We start from the raw sequence: 17714 nt of genomic DNA, 5'->3' as shown, positions 1-17714 counted from the left end.
AAAATTTCACTCTCATCAATTTTTCATAACGCGCCTAAAGAAGTATAACTTCAAAAAAAATTCCCTTTTCCCATTCGGTTCGCTTCAAGTGTGTAATGCGTGTGTGCTGTGGTTGTAATTGGCCCTGGCTCAGCATTATGCTGAGGAGCAGAAAGTTCCACAGCGCTGGTCATTCCTACTATTATTTTTATATATTAGTAATAAAACAAACGACCAAAAGAAGGCCTGAGTTTCTTATCTTAATATAATTATAAGTATTATACATACGCGAACTTATGAGGCGTATTCTTATTGATTTCTTATTTCTGTAAGAAGTTTATAATTTATTTCTTAACCACCAATTGTAGCGAACAGGTATGAGGGCAGAATTGATGTTGTCACAATTCGCAACAACGAATAATTCATGAGACGCGAGAGGGCGGTCCCGAGGTGTTTCGATGTTTTGTAATAGCTACAAGCTTGTACGAATCGATCCATTGTACTATTATTATGCAAAACCAGCTGACGAACCATCGACAAATTTCTGGCGCATTGCTCTTTCTGAAAGTACACGGAATGTAGGACATTGTTCAAGGTCGTAATGAAAATTTGCTAAGCGCACAAAGCGATTTTAATTTGAAACTGTTGAAGTAGAAAAACAATGATGCAATTTAGAACTGGTTTTGTAATGTTAATTAGCGTTGCAGTTACTTACGTTCAAACTATTTACTCGTAAATGTGCCTTAATTTAAGAATATTTTTTATATTGTGACAAGACAATTATACGGCACGTACTATTACCGATTCATAAAACGTTAGTAAGACGTTTTCTTTTCATTTATATAGACGGAAAGAACATTAGTAGCTTGCATAAGTTATTAGGCAACGGGCGGCCTTATCGCTAACAAGCGAATTCTTCCAGGAAACCCTAATATGGAACAATAAAAAAAGAAACACCTACAGAAGAAGAACAAAAAGTGCATTAATAATTAACAAAAAAATACTCAAAATAACATGTTACACTACCTATAACTAAAATAAAGTAAAAACTAAATGCAAATGTGATATTAATTTTTATAATGCCATTATAATAAGTTATTTATAATTGGTGTCAAACTTATGGTCTAAATACTCGCCCACGCTAGGCACCTTGCCTTTAAAAATTTAATCACGTTCCCCTTGCAAGTAATGGCAGTGATCTATAAGTTTTAAGAAGGTGGTAATAGTTTTAGTATATTTTTCTGGTCAACAAAATTGGTTTTGTGGGATATCGAACGCGGAGTTAGTATAATTAATTAAACCATTGAACAGTCGATCGCGAAGAAACAAGCGACTGTAAATTAATTCAAATATTCTAGTTAACTTCCGGACGAACTCCGATAACATCGCAGTCCATAACCTAATTTTTAATTAGACCTCTTGACATTGAAGTGCATTTAGAATTTCCAAACTAAAGCGGATGTCTCGTAACTCTTTGAATTACGTTAATAGTACGTATTGTCTTGTAATTATTCTGTACACATTCTCACCTGAACGTTCTCAGTCATTAATTACACATCACAGTAATCAGCTAATCAAACTAAGCTATCAACAGCCTGTTTCGCACATAGTTATATCTATGTGATGGTGACATACAACCTTGTTAAAGAAAGATCTTGACAATGTTTTTATATATTACGCATTTTTTTAAATCTAGTAATCCTCACTTCTGTGCGCAGCAGAAACGTGGACCTTGCGAGATGTGGAAAGGCAGAAAATAGACGTTCTGGAAATGTGGTGCTGGAGTAGAATGCTTGGGGTTTCGTGGACCGAGTTTCTAACAAACGTCTCGATACTTCAAGAACTCGGTATTAAACAGCGTCTGTTTTCAACAGTACAATCTCACATCCTTACATTCTTCGGACACGTATCTCGGCGTGGTGATCAGTCCATAGAACGCCTTGTCGTCCCAGGGAAGGTGGAAGGCACTAGACCGCGCGGAAGATCACCAACGCGTACTGACCAAATCAAGTCTGCCGTAGGAGGTTCACTCAATCAGTGCAGCAGGATGAACGATGGCGAAACGTCGTGAAGCGCATCTGCCCCTTCTATTACCACTACTTCATAGCGATCACGACCGCTCTGTCAAGAGTGTACTGGATAGGAAGAAGATACTTCTGTGGCTATTGTCTCACAGTTATGTGTAGAATTGTGAGACAATAGCCAAATAATAGTTCTCTTTTGCGAACTAGCGAACTGTGGAATCGACCCCCGGTGGAGGTCTTCCCTCAGAGATACGACCTCCAAATGTTTAAAAATCGAGTGTACTCCTCCCTCAAAGGCCGGCAACGCACCCACTAAAAATGGGTGTCTATGGGCTGCGAAGACTGCCCTTTTTGGTCGTCCCACAAGCTCGTATGCCCCCCTATTTTATAAAAAAGCAACTACTAAGAAGTATTTTTATTATTTAATGTATTTAGTCCTCAAATAAAAATGTATTTAGTCCTTTAATCGTATTTTTAGATTGTAGACGGTAAATTAATCAATATAATTCTTACCAAACCCAGTACTTTACACACTCGAATATTAATTATTATTTTATTACAGACACTACTGTATATAAATATAGTAAATAATAAGATTTCGCGTTTTCCTCTGGTTCACAAAAGCATATATAATTATGTTAAAGGGCGTTAAAGCCTGTATTAATTAAGTTGAATGTAACACATGCTCTCGGTATTTATTGTGAGGAGAATTAATAATTAAGATGCTCTTATCTTAACATTATATTACATGACAAACGGTTTAATATTGTATGTAATAAGGTGACGGTTATTATGTTGTTAAACATGTTAGTTTTAACTTAATTGAGGCTAAGATAATATTATATTTCGTACCTTAATGGCAAATATGAAATATATTTTAACATTTATTTGATCTCTAATAACCCGCTTATCATTGTTAATAAATGAATGCTACAGATTTGTAACAACTTCGATAATTAAATAAAGATATAATATACATGGATAATTAATATTTCAGTTCGAATAGGAACAGTATAAGGGAGCGTTCAAGTATTACGTAACGTATTTTTTGTCCTTTTGTAAAACGTTACGATGCGGGGCGGGGATTAAATTACGCGTTATTGTTAATATTTTTTTCGACTTACACCACATAATAGTAACTAAAGAGTCACTAGGTGGTCACGAAACGTTTTACTATACTTGGGTAGAGTACTGTACTTGGGTACTGAATAACGTTACGGCGAGTTACATGGGGGGGGGGTGTCAATAATCTCCAAAAATTGCGTCACGTAATACTTGAACGCTCCCTAAAACTGTTAGGTACTCACTAATACTCTCAAAACAAACGAGTTATGTACCTATTTCTAGATTTTTCTATTTATAAACGAATTTCGGTGAATTTCACAAAAGGACATTTTGCTCTTTAATAGCCGTTATCTACTGTTAACACCTTAATAACAGTATGGATACGTTTGGTAAAATTCCTATCATACAGCCGTACAATACGTCGAATTCCCATTAAGAAGACACACCCAATGAAGCGGGAAGATACAAATTAATATTGATGTTTATCGCAGGCCGACGACAAAATACCGCTTTCCATCATCCCGCGCCTCCCCCGTCAGATGTCACGAATTTTTCATCCGTTAAATCGAACAAGCTTGTCAAATTGAAATATATCGCGCTGATTGAATGAGCTATTAAATTTGGATTGATTTGGCGTTTACCCGCTTATATTTGGGTGCTATTTGTTAGCTGCCGTAACCAGTGATCGAGTTTAGAAACTGTTGTGGTGACTATCTGTGGAGGGCACCAGCGCATGACAACTATGAGTATGATATCGCATTCTAGGTAGCTTAGGTCTAGCTTCCCACATTTACTCTTGATAATAAAGGAAAAGTTGAAACAGAGTGTATAAGTAATAATAGATTCAGGTACGTTTTAATGCCTCGTGATTGTCACCACCAAGAGGTTATTTAGGAAACAACGCCAATCAAAAAAGTAATTTACAGTTAAGGTCTCAAATAAATAGCCTTCTAGGTCTGGGCCTCAGATTTCCATATCGTGATCTTTTGTCAATCTAATAGGCAGGTAGATGATCAGACTCCTGTGTCTGACACACGCCGTCGACTTTTTGGGTCAAGTCCAAGCCTGTTTCCTCACGTTGTATTCCTTTACGAGCGCATATTAAATGCGCACATGGAGGGAGAGTCCGGAGATCGAACCTACGACCTCAGAAACATTGTATTGGTAGTTCTCATGACTCGTAAATAAAATAAAATATTTTATCATTGAAAAGTAAATATTTATGAACCTAAACTAAAATACTTTTTAATATTATTCTATTAATGTTTCGTATAATCTTAGTTTCCACTTCATAAAGGTCCACTCATTTACCTCGCGCTCCCAAAATAACATTAAACGAAGGCCTTCAAGTAATAACTAAATATATTTCAAACTATTATCTCTGTAATTGATGTCTACTGTCTTGAGAACAATACTCGTTTGAACCTTTACTTATTTCGCTGTCAAGGCAATGTCAAATGCCGTATTATAATTATTGTTTGTTGTTCATAATTTGGCTTACCTTTCACCGTTTGGTTCTAATTAATTTAATAATTGACGAAAATACGCGTGTACGAAGGTCTCACGTTATTGTATTATTGTGTGATGGGCGAATGTTGAATTAATTGAATTGGCCTTCCACTGCAAGTCTTATTTCTTAATTTTATAGGTAACGCTGGCCTGGCGAACATCCTACCGCCTAACAGTCGATTCTTTATTTTTTTTAAATACTTATTCTGCTATTCGGGACACCGGTCTAGCTAGTAAGATAAAAAAAAGAAAGTTGATAAGACAACAAATACATTATGTCAAAAAACTTTACCTTCCCGGAACCCCTCCACTAACACTTGAACTTTATGTTATGGTATTAAAGTTCAAACTGACTTTTAAGTATTATTACGAATATTTTGTATGGGAATATAGAAAAGTGTTGTTTTTAGACTTTTTCACTCAATTTTTTTAATTTTTCTCTCCGTAAGAACCATCCTCGTACTTCAAGGAATATTATAAAAAAAAGAATTGGCCAAATTGGTCCAGGCGTTGTTGAGTTATGCGCTTACCAACACATTTTGCGATTCATTTTTATATTATAGATGTATCGTGTAGGGGATATGTGCGACGGCGAATGCCCATGGTTGTTTGCGATACCAAGAGTCAGAACCAGTCTGTTGCATGGATCCTCGTAAACAAAGACGGTTCGCTAACTGAATGCTGTCTCCGACACTATCGACATGTCATCTATATGTTCGCAGAGTGAGTTCCCAGTATTAGTGATATAGTGGATCTTGTATTTTTAAGTATCTAAAGTTAGTAATTCTTTTTTGGGAAAAGGGTTACTCTTCTTTAATAAAATCCCAGAGGCTCTTTTATCTCTGCCTTTTGATAAATTAAGAAATGTATTAAAGAAAAGCTGCGTAAAAAGGCTTACTATAAAGTTAACGATTATCTAGTTGATAAAAGGGTCTAGTGCTGGACAGGCTATTTATAATTAATTTGCCATATTTGTTTTAAAATAAGTGTTGATTTGCTATTTAAAAGAGTACCGAGAGTTTTTTACGCCGGCTCTCTCGGCCTACACCCTCTGTCTTCTTTGCCGATGATTAGGGATGTCTACCGATTCAATTTTAATGACGTGGAATAAGTGGTATCGTATGTTCCATAATAAACATATTTTTTTTTTAATATTTTATATTGGCGACATGATCGTGTTGGCTTAGTATTTTAAGTAATAATAAATAAATGTAGATGGCGTATGTGTCGTCGTTTTGGATTTAGGACAGACCAGTTGCGTCATCGAGTACGTGTTAATTGTGCACATAATATGTTAAAACTACCTCGAGTTTTGAGTCACACCTTTGACCACTATGCCATCATAGCTACAAGCATATGTGTTAGCTGTAATAACTAAAAAACCTGTTTAGTTTTTTTTTATATTATGTTATATATATTTTGTGTGCACATTGCATAAGTTTTATTTTATTATAGTAATAATATCTTGTCTGTTTTAAAAATGGAACGCTCAAATAAGTCAGACTTTTTTTAAAAGAGATCTCGATATAAGAAAATAAAATGTAGGTACATAAAACAATTTAACCAATATCTAGGAATCTATATGCTAAGTTTAATGACCTGCGGAATGTAATCTAGATTTCTTTGACCTAAATACTTTTAAACAAACAGTGCAGGGTCATGACAATGAACTCAAAATGTCCAATACATTATTAAATATAGATTAATCGATTTTACATAATGCAATCGCAAGCTGTCCTATTGTTTTGGCTTGATGGATTCGCGACAAGCATACTTAAAGATCAATGCCACAACCATGATATACTTAGTTGATACCACAGATTAGTTTATAGATAGATAAGAATCCTATAAAATATCGAATATAAGAAAACCAGGGACATAGTTCCAATATGCCAACAAATCAACATCTATATTGATCACAATAGTATCGAATCGACTTTATATTACACTTTTAATAAATTATTTAAAACGACATTAGGTGGTATTGACACAAAAACTCTTCATTTCCCATTCATCGCACTGAAAGATCACAAAAACCTTTCTTCTCATTGATAACTGTCGCCGCACACGGGCCACACGCCACAGCCACAAACGCCGCCACGAGAAGCTAGAAGCGGCTACAAAGGTAGCTGAAGCGCGCGACAGCCACTTGTGGCCGGTGGTCAACACTTGCGGTCGGTGGCTGCTACTTTTTTTAACCCTTGCCTTCAGTATCATAATGGACTCTGACGAAGAAGGTTTAATTGCGCTACTGTTGATAAAAAGACGTCGTCGTAGAAGTTGAAACCGTAGTTATTGGATACACAGAAAGACATTAAATATCGCCTCACCACGACAGGTCGGTAATCGACAACCATTGAACTATACATGATGAAGCATTTGGCCTCAGTGAAAATATGATGAGGCCATATTCTGGAAAATATTTCGACTTAGACAAAAAAGTTTTCAATTATAGGTTAAGCCGTGCCAGACGTTGCATTGAGTGTACCTTCGGCGTACTAGCAAACAAATGGAAAATATTACATCGCCCATTAAACACTTCTGTTCATTTCTCAGAAGACATTGTGAAATCTTGTTGCATTTTGTACAACTTTATTCGCAAAAGGTGAAATCATCCCTCCCATTTTCGTCACACTTTGAAAATAGTGGGACTCGAAAATATACAAAATACAGGCTGGCCAGTAACACGAGCGTCTACTGCAAGAGATACGTTAAAAGATTATTTTATGAATGAAGGAGCAATACCGTGGCAAGAAAATAGAATATAAATATATGGTTTTATATTATTTTATTAAACTTACCTTCAATGTTCTTTTCTTTGGCAGTTTTATTCGAAAAATTTCCCACAAACAATTCGCAGATTTCTACCCAGGCCTTCACCGTCGACTTCAGGTTAGCTGAGGCAAGGGAGAGAGGGGCGCGGAATCGCGCGAGTGGCGTGTGGCGGCTTTTTGTGTCGGCGTTTAGTGGCCGGTGCGAGCCACAAGAAGCAAGCTTCGACGATTTGTAGCGTGTGGCCGCCACCGGCGCCACCGTGTGCGGCGAGTCCATATAAAATGTATGAAAATTACAGGAAATATGCCAGTGGCGGCGTTTTGTGGTTGTGGCCGGTGGCCCATGTGCGGGGACCCTTAGTGTGGCATCGGGCAAGATTATGCCAAATTAGTATTTGTTATGTTTCTTTCTATTGCGACGAATTACATTTTTGTATGGCTTTTATTTTGTCTTAAGTCCAACATGGCCATATAATCAATTATATCATTATGAGTAGTACGCAAGCGCAAAATATTAAATTAGTGTCGCTTATTCGTGTATTAATACATATGTATTTAGTGAAAGCACATTGCTTTATAGCGTCTAATAAATACGCATAACTATCTATTTTTAACAATTAACCATTTTAATTGATTATGACTGTATCCTCCTAGGATCTCATATCTCAAACTGACATGAGATACTAACAATTTTACGAATGCAATTATTATAAAAATGCATTTGGAACAGTAGCCAATTTAAAGGCGACACAAATCATTTAATTTGCATATCTTTGTCATTGATCCGATAATTTGTTTTTGATAACTAATTACCATTCTAATAGCATATTTAATTATTAATTAAGTTTTGTTAACGGTAAAACGTAATAGTGATTTACATTGCTAAAACATTTAATTAAAGTTTCGAAGTTACTTAATTTGAAAGAGAAATTTAAATTTAATATTCAATTGGATATTGAAATTGTTAATTAAGCTAGTGGTAGTCGAGTAATTAACCGTGCGATGGACAACACTGTGGTCCTGTATTCACACCCTGATTGAGCAAATCGTCATGATCGTAGAAAAAAATCCAAAATCCACTTTTTATCATATTTGGATACTGCATTGACTAAATATTACGGCTTCATTAAAAAAAATATATGTGTATTATAGACGCTCATAGAAGCATGTGATTTTTCAAGAAAACTGTGTAATTTAATGTCATTATTTTTATTTTGTTTCAAAACAAACCCTTTTGTTTGCTTGTTTGCTTGTTTGCCACTTTTCATAATAACAGAGTATAAATAAAAAAGTTATGACAAAAAAACTAACATACCTTATATTATTCTGAACTGGCTGCCCTGTAAAGTTTACTATTTGACAGATCCGTCACTATTCTACGACTATGACGAAATGTTCATGGTATGTACGATCTTACATCCAATCTGAGATGGACATTACTACTTGATCTATAGATACGGTGATTCTATTAATTCAATATATTATATAAATAGGTATTAAAGTACAAATAAATATATTTAACCGTGCAATGTTTGCCGATAAAAACAATACGCAGTTCGTGACTCGTCTAGTGACAGGCTAAATTGTTCGCACACTACCGTGGTAATTTTAAAGCCATTCTGTAGGAATTTCATGCTATAATAATTTTAACCTTTTATATGAGATACAACATCAAATGGCAGATAAGTGGCTATTAGTAGACAATACTGTAACGATAAGTACTTAAGTACTTGCTTACTTAATTATGTTTATTGTCTAGTGCTTTATATTGATAAATGTTTTATGCTAGATCGGGGGGGACACAAAATATATTCCGACCCACGCATTTATTTTTAATAGTCATGTAAGCAAGAGCAGTATTGGCCTAGTGGATTCAGCGTGCGACACCCACGCCTGAGGTCGTAGGTTCGATCCCCGGCTGTGCACCAATGGAATTTCTTTCTATGTGCGCATTTAACATTTGCCCGAATGGTGAAGGAAACCAACATGTCTTAGACCCAAAAAGTCGACGTGTGTCAGGCACTGGAGGCTGATCACCTACTTGCCTATTAGATTGAAAAATGTTCATGAAACAGATTCAGAAATCTGAGGCCAAGACCTATAGAGGTTGTAGCGCCACTGATTTATTTATTTTTAATCGTGTAAGCAGTAAGAGTAATTTCCAGTGATATTCAAACGATTTAAACTTAAAATAAATAATCAGTGTCGCAACAACCGTTTTAGGTCCGGGCCTCAGATTTCTATATCTGTTTCATGAACACGCTTTTATGATGTAGTATAGACAACACTACTAATAAAAAAGCTCCTTTAAAAAATGTCGTACAGCTTAAAAGATGAGCTGATTGTTCACAAAAGCTCTGATCCAAACAATTTTAATATCAATTATTGTATACATTATATAACGAGGGACCTTGAAACATGACCATAGTCGTGACTCGTGAGTCGAGCGGTCAGCTTGTGTGTACCAAGTGATAGGAGTATGCGATATTATTTTGTCGCTCATTTATGCATGATTTAAGATAATGTCAAGGTTTCATTTAAGTCCTTTCCAATATATGATAAGGCATATTTGTCTTGTTTTGTATTATTAACATTAATAGATTGCTAGTGTAGTAAATAATTTAGCAAGTGTCAGACTTCGGCGCAGGAGTATTAAATGGTCATACTATTTTATTACACGCTCGACAACAAGCCCTTATTTTATAATTTATGAAAACCTTAAAGTAAAGAACAACTTTAAAGGATAAAATTCAATACAAAGTAAGCCTAAATCAGTGGTGCTATACGTTTTTATGTCGGGCCAAAGATTTCTGTACCTATCCGTTTCGTGATAATTTGTTTTTTCTCATTCGTAAGTAGGTGATCAGCCTGCTGTGGCTTGCACACACCCTCGACTTTTTGGATCTAAGGGATGCCGGTTTCCTCACGATATAAACTGTACGTGCAAGTATCGCGTACAAAGACAGAAAGTCCCTAGGCCAACACTGCTGGAAATTCTAGCCCAAGAACCTAGCTCTTTATTATGTTACAAGTTTTAATGCGGTGGTCATGATTATCATTGAAAATATTATATGTATGCTTATATTAAAAATACTACTTTTCATTGTCTATATACAGGCATTTCAACCTATTTCGTCTGTTCTGTCACAGACGTCGCTTAGACAATAACAAGTATAATATTAAAACGCTGAAGCCTATACCCACCACCATACATAGCTAAATCGTGAACACCAGTGATAGATGCCTTGAGTCACAGCTCACAACTTGATACCATATTTACGAGCACTTGAAACCGTGACAGCCTGAAAATGTCATGAAGGGCAACTAATGGCCGACACGATATGCCTTACTGATTAATAACTTATAGCACTAGAATTCAATAGACCACATACAGTGACAAATGACTATTTCAATGTGATTGTGTTATCGTAATCTATGCTTTCAAATTATGGCTTTTATTTATTATCTGTGGTGGCATTAAAAATAAAATGATCTATATTATTATTGGATTTTCTTCGTTCAAATCAGAAAGCGTCGCTTAACGATGTGGTACGTTCTATATAATGTATTTATATTTATTTAGTCTATACACATATATATTAAGAGGTTTGATTCGCGTTGCAACAATCATTATTTTCGATTACGGAAACAGAGGTAAATATTACAAAAATCTATGATTATATACAATCATTAACGTAAAATTGTAAACACCGTTAGATTGTAATCTATCTCGCGAGATTATAAACTGTCGAAAGATTGTGAACCTCAGCGTACTGCTTACAATTTAACGTATTATTAGTCGGTAGATTGTACTACACTAACTTAGTTATCATTCAAACTTCTTTGGTCAATTACAGATTAATTTTACTTCCCAACAATTTCATATGACTACCGAATAATAATACGTTAATTTGTAAGCAGTTCGTTGAGGTTCACAATCTTTCGACAGTTTACAATGTCGCGAGATAGATTACAATCTAACGGTTTTTACAATTTTACGGTGACATATATAATTCATTAAAATCGGTCAAATATACTCCTACGTAGTGTGTTGAAAATCAATTTAAATAGTGTTTTTATCATTTTAGGCATGACCTATAACGTTTTGTTAGGTAGTATATAGTTTTTGTAACCATTCAGAATTCTAATTGAATTAGCTGTGTTCCGGTAAAGTACGTGATTGTGTCTTTAGTATTGCAGATTTGTTATAAAAAACATGTTGATTTATAACTATAGGACTAGGTTGTCATATAAAGAGAGTACAAATCTTTGTTTTTAATTTATTGAAGTGAAACTTCTTTATCGGGGTTGGAAAAAAAATAAGTGTAACATTTTTTCGTTACACGTCACATTTTTCCGTTACGCGCCATGTTGCTTTTTGAAGTCAAACTTCTTTATCGGCGTTGAAATGAAAGTTCTTTATCGACGTATGGGAGAAATTTTCAAATCGTCACGTTTTTCGGTTACGCGCCATCTTTTTCTTGTCCCCACCACGGTTGATCCGAAGAGATTCGAAGCCATTAATAACAAAAATATATAATAACGATAACAATGACAGTAATAATTCTATTACAATTAATGAAATTATGTAATAATCTTAGTAGTAATAAGGTAAAATTAAATAATTATATTTGTATTCATGTCTATGATAATAAAAGCCTTTTGTTAAACTTTATTTAACAAATTTCGTTAAGTTGCATATAGTAGATCATTTTTCGAAAAATAAGGTCATAAAGAAGTTTCACTTCTTACGTGTGTACACCTAGTACACGCACACATTTTTTATTTTATTATTATTTATTACTTAAGATGTCATGTGGAACATGGTGAAATGGTTGCAGATCCTTACAAACGTTGTGTAAAAGAAAAAACTTGGCGATTAAAAAGAGTGGCGGAGAGTTATAGCCAGTTCTTCTCTTCCTTTCTACGCCATTGATTTGAGAACTGGCAGCAAATGTAAAATTAGAGGCATTTAATTTTTTTTTTGACGTTCATAAGTGTACATTGTGTTACCTATATGAATAAATGATGGTTGACTTTTGACTACTACTAATATTAGTAGTTTTAGTAGACTAGTCATAAATAGGTCTAGTCTGGCCATCTCTTAGCTTCTACACTTACTGTTTTGAGAGTATTAGTTATGCCGTAGAATCTGAGAGCGTCCCTAGAGGAAGTAAACGAGGTGGTTGTAGTGGGTATTACTATATTATTGTTATACCCAGTCTCTGAATAGCAGAGATTTTGGTATGGGATGAGTCCCATATACCCCTGCTACTTTCCGATGTGTCGGTTGTCGAAAACATGGCGTACATGACCGGGTTCCAAATGAAAGTTGCTACAGGTAAAGGAATTTAAAAACTCTTCATTTCCAGATATTACGGCCTCATCCAACTCATACAGTTACCTTTTTATTAAACTCTAGGTATCTGCTTCGCATGTTTGGAAATTTTTTAATGTTTTTGGAAATTTATTAAACATATCATCCTCTTTGTATGCTAGTAAAGCGAAACGCTTTTAAAATAACTAGACGTATTGAGTCATACATTTGCAATTTTCGATTTGAGTGAATTTATTCTAAATAGATATGATGCACACGGCACTCGGATACAGCAATTATAATGAAGTCGAACGTAAGAAGCTTCGTTATAGTAACATCGGAATCGCGTTAACACGGAAGCTTCCAGACGCTCGAGCAAAACTAATTCAATTGCGAAGCGAATACAACTTGTTTAGCAAGATCTTATTATATCAAGATTATTTTAACTTTATAAAAGAACTGTTTTGCATTATATTTATATTAAAAGTTATTGCGTGGTCATTGAATTGGGACGTTTATTTTCAATGTCGATTCGTGCTCTCGCTATTAAGATAAGGTTCTTGAACTTGAACTTGGAATGAACTAATAAATATATATTTTTTTATTAAATGCGCAGATGAAGTTTAGTTCAAAATAATTATAGCTTACGTATATTAAACAAATATCATTTTGTACTACTTTGCCTGATCAACCTACGGTATCACTAACCGTCGTAAAAACCGATAGTCGTAACAGCCGATGACGTTGTTATTAAGTACATAATACAATAGAATTCAGCCGGACCTTTGATTTTGGTCATATAACCGGTATGTTGTTCTAAACGATGTCGTCGTAAACGGTTTTGACTGTACTTACTCAATTAAGAGGAAAACTTAAAAACACTTTTGTTCTATTTAAAATATAAGTACAGAAAATATATACAAAAAACCTTAATGATAATACTTTTCCAACATCTATGCGTGGATCATTTAGTAACAGTTGTGAGTGATGAGTTATTACGATCTCGCTATTAAGCTGAGCACTCGAATTATATCACGCCGCGTGCTAACGACACCCATTCAAGTAAATGCTACGGATGAAATTTAAAATATCGGATATTAATTCAAGCTTAATCTCCGCTATATGAAATTCTTTATAAAGGCAATTTTTCAGTGTAAATACTTAATCAATTTTCGATTTAAATTTATTTTCATATAACCAAATTTATGTTTACGGATATAGCGGGATAAAATTATATATTATATCTAGTTTTATAACTTACTAGCTTCAACTTAACCGTGTTTCGCCTTAATATGATTTTTTAACTTACCTACTTGGTACATATGGAACATTTAGCTATGCATATACCAAAATTGTCATATATTTTAGAAAAGATAGCTTGTAACATATACTGTAAATATAGCATTATGAAGTGGAAAACTTCAATAAATTATAAATTTTACTATTACTTATTTAACTTTTCCGGAATAAAAACCTATGAACTAAATAAAAGTATTTATTTTTATATTAAAAAAAAATCTCCATAAAAACCTCCTCAGACTAAGGAATAAATAAACAAAATACATGAATTGGTCCAGCCGTCTTTGAGTTTTGTGCTTAGCAACATATTTTGAGATTCATTTTTATTTATATAGAAATACAGGCTTAATTAATTTTTTATAAACAATTTAAGGTACATTATTTAGCAACTACAAATTTTACGTAGTGAATATTATCCATTAAATATAATTATTTAAAATTAAACACATATACATAGTAATAATATATATATATATCTGTACGTTATTTTTATGTATGGCATCGCCTCTTTGTAATTGTTTATAATCATTATGGCAATAATTTTGGATTTGTACTGTACTATTAGTTCAATAAATCTACAAATTTAATAGCTGTAATAAACATTATAAAATTGCTCGTTGAACGAATTTTTATTACTATCGAACTTTCTTAAAGAAATTTGATTATAAAGCAAAACAAGTGTTAAAGAAGTGTTTTAGCGAAAGTTGCGGCGCGTAAAGATAACGGATACTTTCAAACAATATTTTTTTGTTTATCACTGTCAAGAACACTTTCCATAGTTGGGTGAAATAAGGTAAATATCTACATACATACATACATGAGCAGTGTTGGCCTAGTAGCTTCAGCGTGCGACACTCATACCTGAGGTCGTAACTTTGATCCCCGGCTGTGCACCAATGGACTTTCTTCCTATGTGCGCATTTAACATTTGCTCGAACGGTGAAGGACAACATTGTGAGGAAACCGACATGTCTTAGACCTAAAAAGTCGACGGCATGTGTCAGGCACTGGAGGCTGATCACCTACTTGCCTATTAGATTTAAAAATGATCATGAAACAGATTCAGAAATCTGAGGCCAAGACCTAAAGAGGTTGTACCGCCACTGATTTATTTATTTAATCAACATACATACAGTCTTTCTAACCTTATTACGACTCTTAGATTGGACTTGGCCATGACTCGGAATGCATCGGAAAGTTATTGACTTTTGATAATGAAACCAGTTTGCGCCAAGCTGACCGAGAGTACGTGGCCCCGTTCAATACCAGTTGAGCCTGCTCATAATTGTCGCCTTTTCTATCTTATCTCTTACGCAAGTGTTCATTGCGCCTTCATTCATTAAAGTCTCTCACGATAGCTATCAAAACCAGAAATGTAGTACCATCAGTGAAATGATCGTTCCCTTCTTTCGAACAATACGTAACAGAGTATATGTTGGGCTTACGGACAACGATAGCTCTTAAGTCGTCGTTAAGTAACCGGCAAATAAGATTGCCTTTACACGATAGAAAATAAACAGTGTAGACAGTTCAGCTGGTCCTTCTACAATTTAAAGGCTTTTGTTGAAAGTTTCTAAGACTATTTGGCATGAAAAAAACAACTTGATATTTCACTTTATTATTTTAAGACTAGAGAATGAGGACTAGATAATCAATTGAGGACTGGAGAATGAGGAAATTAGACCATAGACATCTTGTGAATATGTGTGACAATTATCTAGAAATATAGGGTCTGTGGCATAGAATAAATGTCTGTTGATATAATGTTATCTAAGCATGCATCGTTGCAAATAAAATTGGATGAACATTTATTTTGAATAAACGCCCATAAATTAAATACGCCTAGATATGGATGTAATCGGAAATCCATAACCACACTGCGCTTATTGAAAAAAGAAATTTCTTCTTGGCACGGCAATAGCGCGATTATAATGAAGCCAGGGGAACTAATTTCAAACTCATAACTTTCGCCTTATACAGAATAGATGCATTAAAGCTTATAAAGAAAGCACGGCTTACGAAAGTTGCGATGGTAAATTGCACATTCGGCAGATAATCTCTGTAACATCACGTACAAAAATCGCAATAATAGTCAATTAGGAAGGCAACGCTAGAGAAAACCTGTGGCTTTTTGATCACGAAAAGTTGCAAAACATCGTACAATCAGATATATTGAGTAAGCTTCTATTTTCTACCATTAAGTGTTATTTTCTATGTCCTTGCCCTAATAGAAACGCTGAGACAAAAAGCGTTTGAATTATCTAAGGAAATAATTCGATTTGCTCATTATTCTTCTATACTAATATTATACAGAGGAAAGGTTTGATTTTTTGTTTGATTGAAATGAATAGGCTCCGAAACTACTGGACCGATTTCAAAAATTCTTTCACCGTTGGCAAGCTACACTATTCCCGAGTGACATAGGCTATGTTTCATTTAAAAAAATTGGGATGCTTACTAAAACTTGAATAAACTAACCGAAGGTGTAAAAAAATAAACAAAAAACTTCCTTCAATCGTGTGCGCTGCGAAAACTATTAATGATAGAACAAAATGATGTATAACATTTTTTCAGGACACATCACTATCTATAAAAAATGTTTCTGCCGTTTCTCTTGAATAGTTTACTACTATGTAATATAACAAAAATCTTAGCCACAGCAACGCTTGGCCCAGTCTACTAGTACCGAATAAAAGTGTTGAAGTATTGGACAGTTGCAACAATATTCTGCCAAATAAGTTTTACTCAAACTGCCCATAAATTAATCAATTTTACACTTTAAATGTGCATATTGTATATAACGACGCAACGTTATAATTTTTGCCGCATTTCTGGTGATGGTTTATGAGAATTCACTGGGCTTTGTCAATTTTTAAATGGAATGCTCTTATTTGGAGCAACAATTCTGTTTTAACGACTATTTTAATATGCAGATTATGTATGTCAAATATGTTGGAAAAACTATTAGGCTTAATAACTCATTGTTTATAATTTATTTGTTACATATATAGTTGGCTGTAATGGTGTTGTTAATACACAAAACATATATATAACATGCTAGCCGAATTGAATTTCCATTAACAGAGGCCTTACTATTTAGACATGACTCTGAGGTTCGAAAAATTAACACAGACCAGCCACGCTTATAACGAACACACACACACCCATTTATACGGGATTATACCAATTGTGTTTGACTAGATGGTACACTAAGAATTCTTTAGTAATAATTAATATACAAAGAATTTTCACTTCTGACAAGTGTACTTTGTACGCACGCACTATTTTTTTTAAATATATTCTAAATTTATATCTCCTCCTTGAGCCAAACGTAATTTGTAACATAAACTTTTAAGTTACAGAATAATTAACATGCACCCAACAACTCCATCTCTGCGATATACTCGAAAGTTAAGGAGAACTAGCAGTACTCCAGAATTTATTTTATAACAAAATTAACTAGTATATCGTCGGAATACTTTATTACTAGAGACATAACACTAAAAAGCGCTTCCCTAATTGCATCATTTCAATCCAACTTTAGTTTTCAGCACGCTAGCGCTGTATAATTTTCCTCTAACAACTTGAAAATAATCTTCCACTGAAAACAGGGAATTGGAGTGAAATTTCCGTACGGCTATAAACTGTTACTTGTTTAACGTTGGGAAAATGAGAGGACCAGTATAAAGAGTGAAGGTTTTGGCCGTTTTCTTTGGCATTAATAAAGACCTGCTCCTTGGAGCGGCA

The 17714-nt window shown here is 34.4% G+C and overlaps 1 protein-coding gene across 3 annotated transcripts in view; it reads right to left on the bottom strand.

Moving 5' to 3' along the window:
• LOC125057743 overlaps window positions 1–17714 on the bottom strand; it is a 124332-nt gene that overhangs the window by 59852 nt on the left and 46766 nt on the right. The gene's annotated exons all lie outside the window — the stretch shown is intronic.

The sequence above is a fragment of the Pieris napi genome, chromosome 17 (assembly GCF_905475465.1).
Source record: "Pieris napi chromosome 17, ilPieNapi1.2, whole genome shotgun sequence".
In the NCBI taxonomy this organism is placed as follows: Eukaryota; Metazoa; Arthropoda; class Insecta; order Lepidoptera; family Pieridae; genus Pieris; species Pieris napi.
The sequence above is the reverse complement of the archived record's forward strand: the minus strand, read 5'-3'. Positions and strand labels throughout refer to the sequence as shown.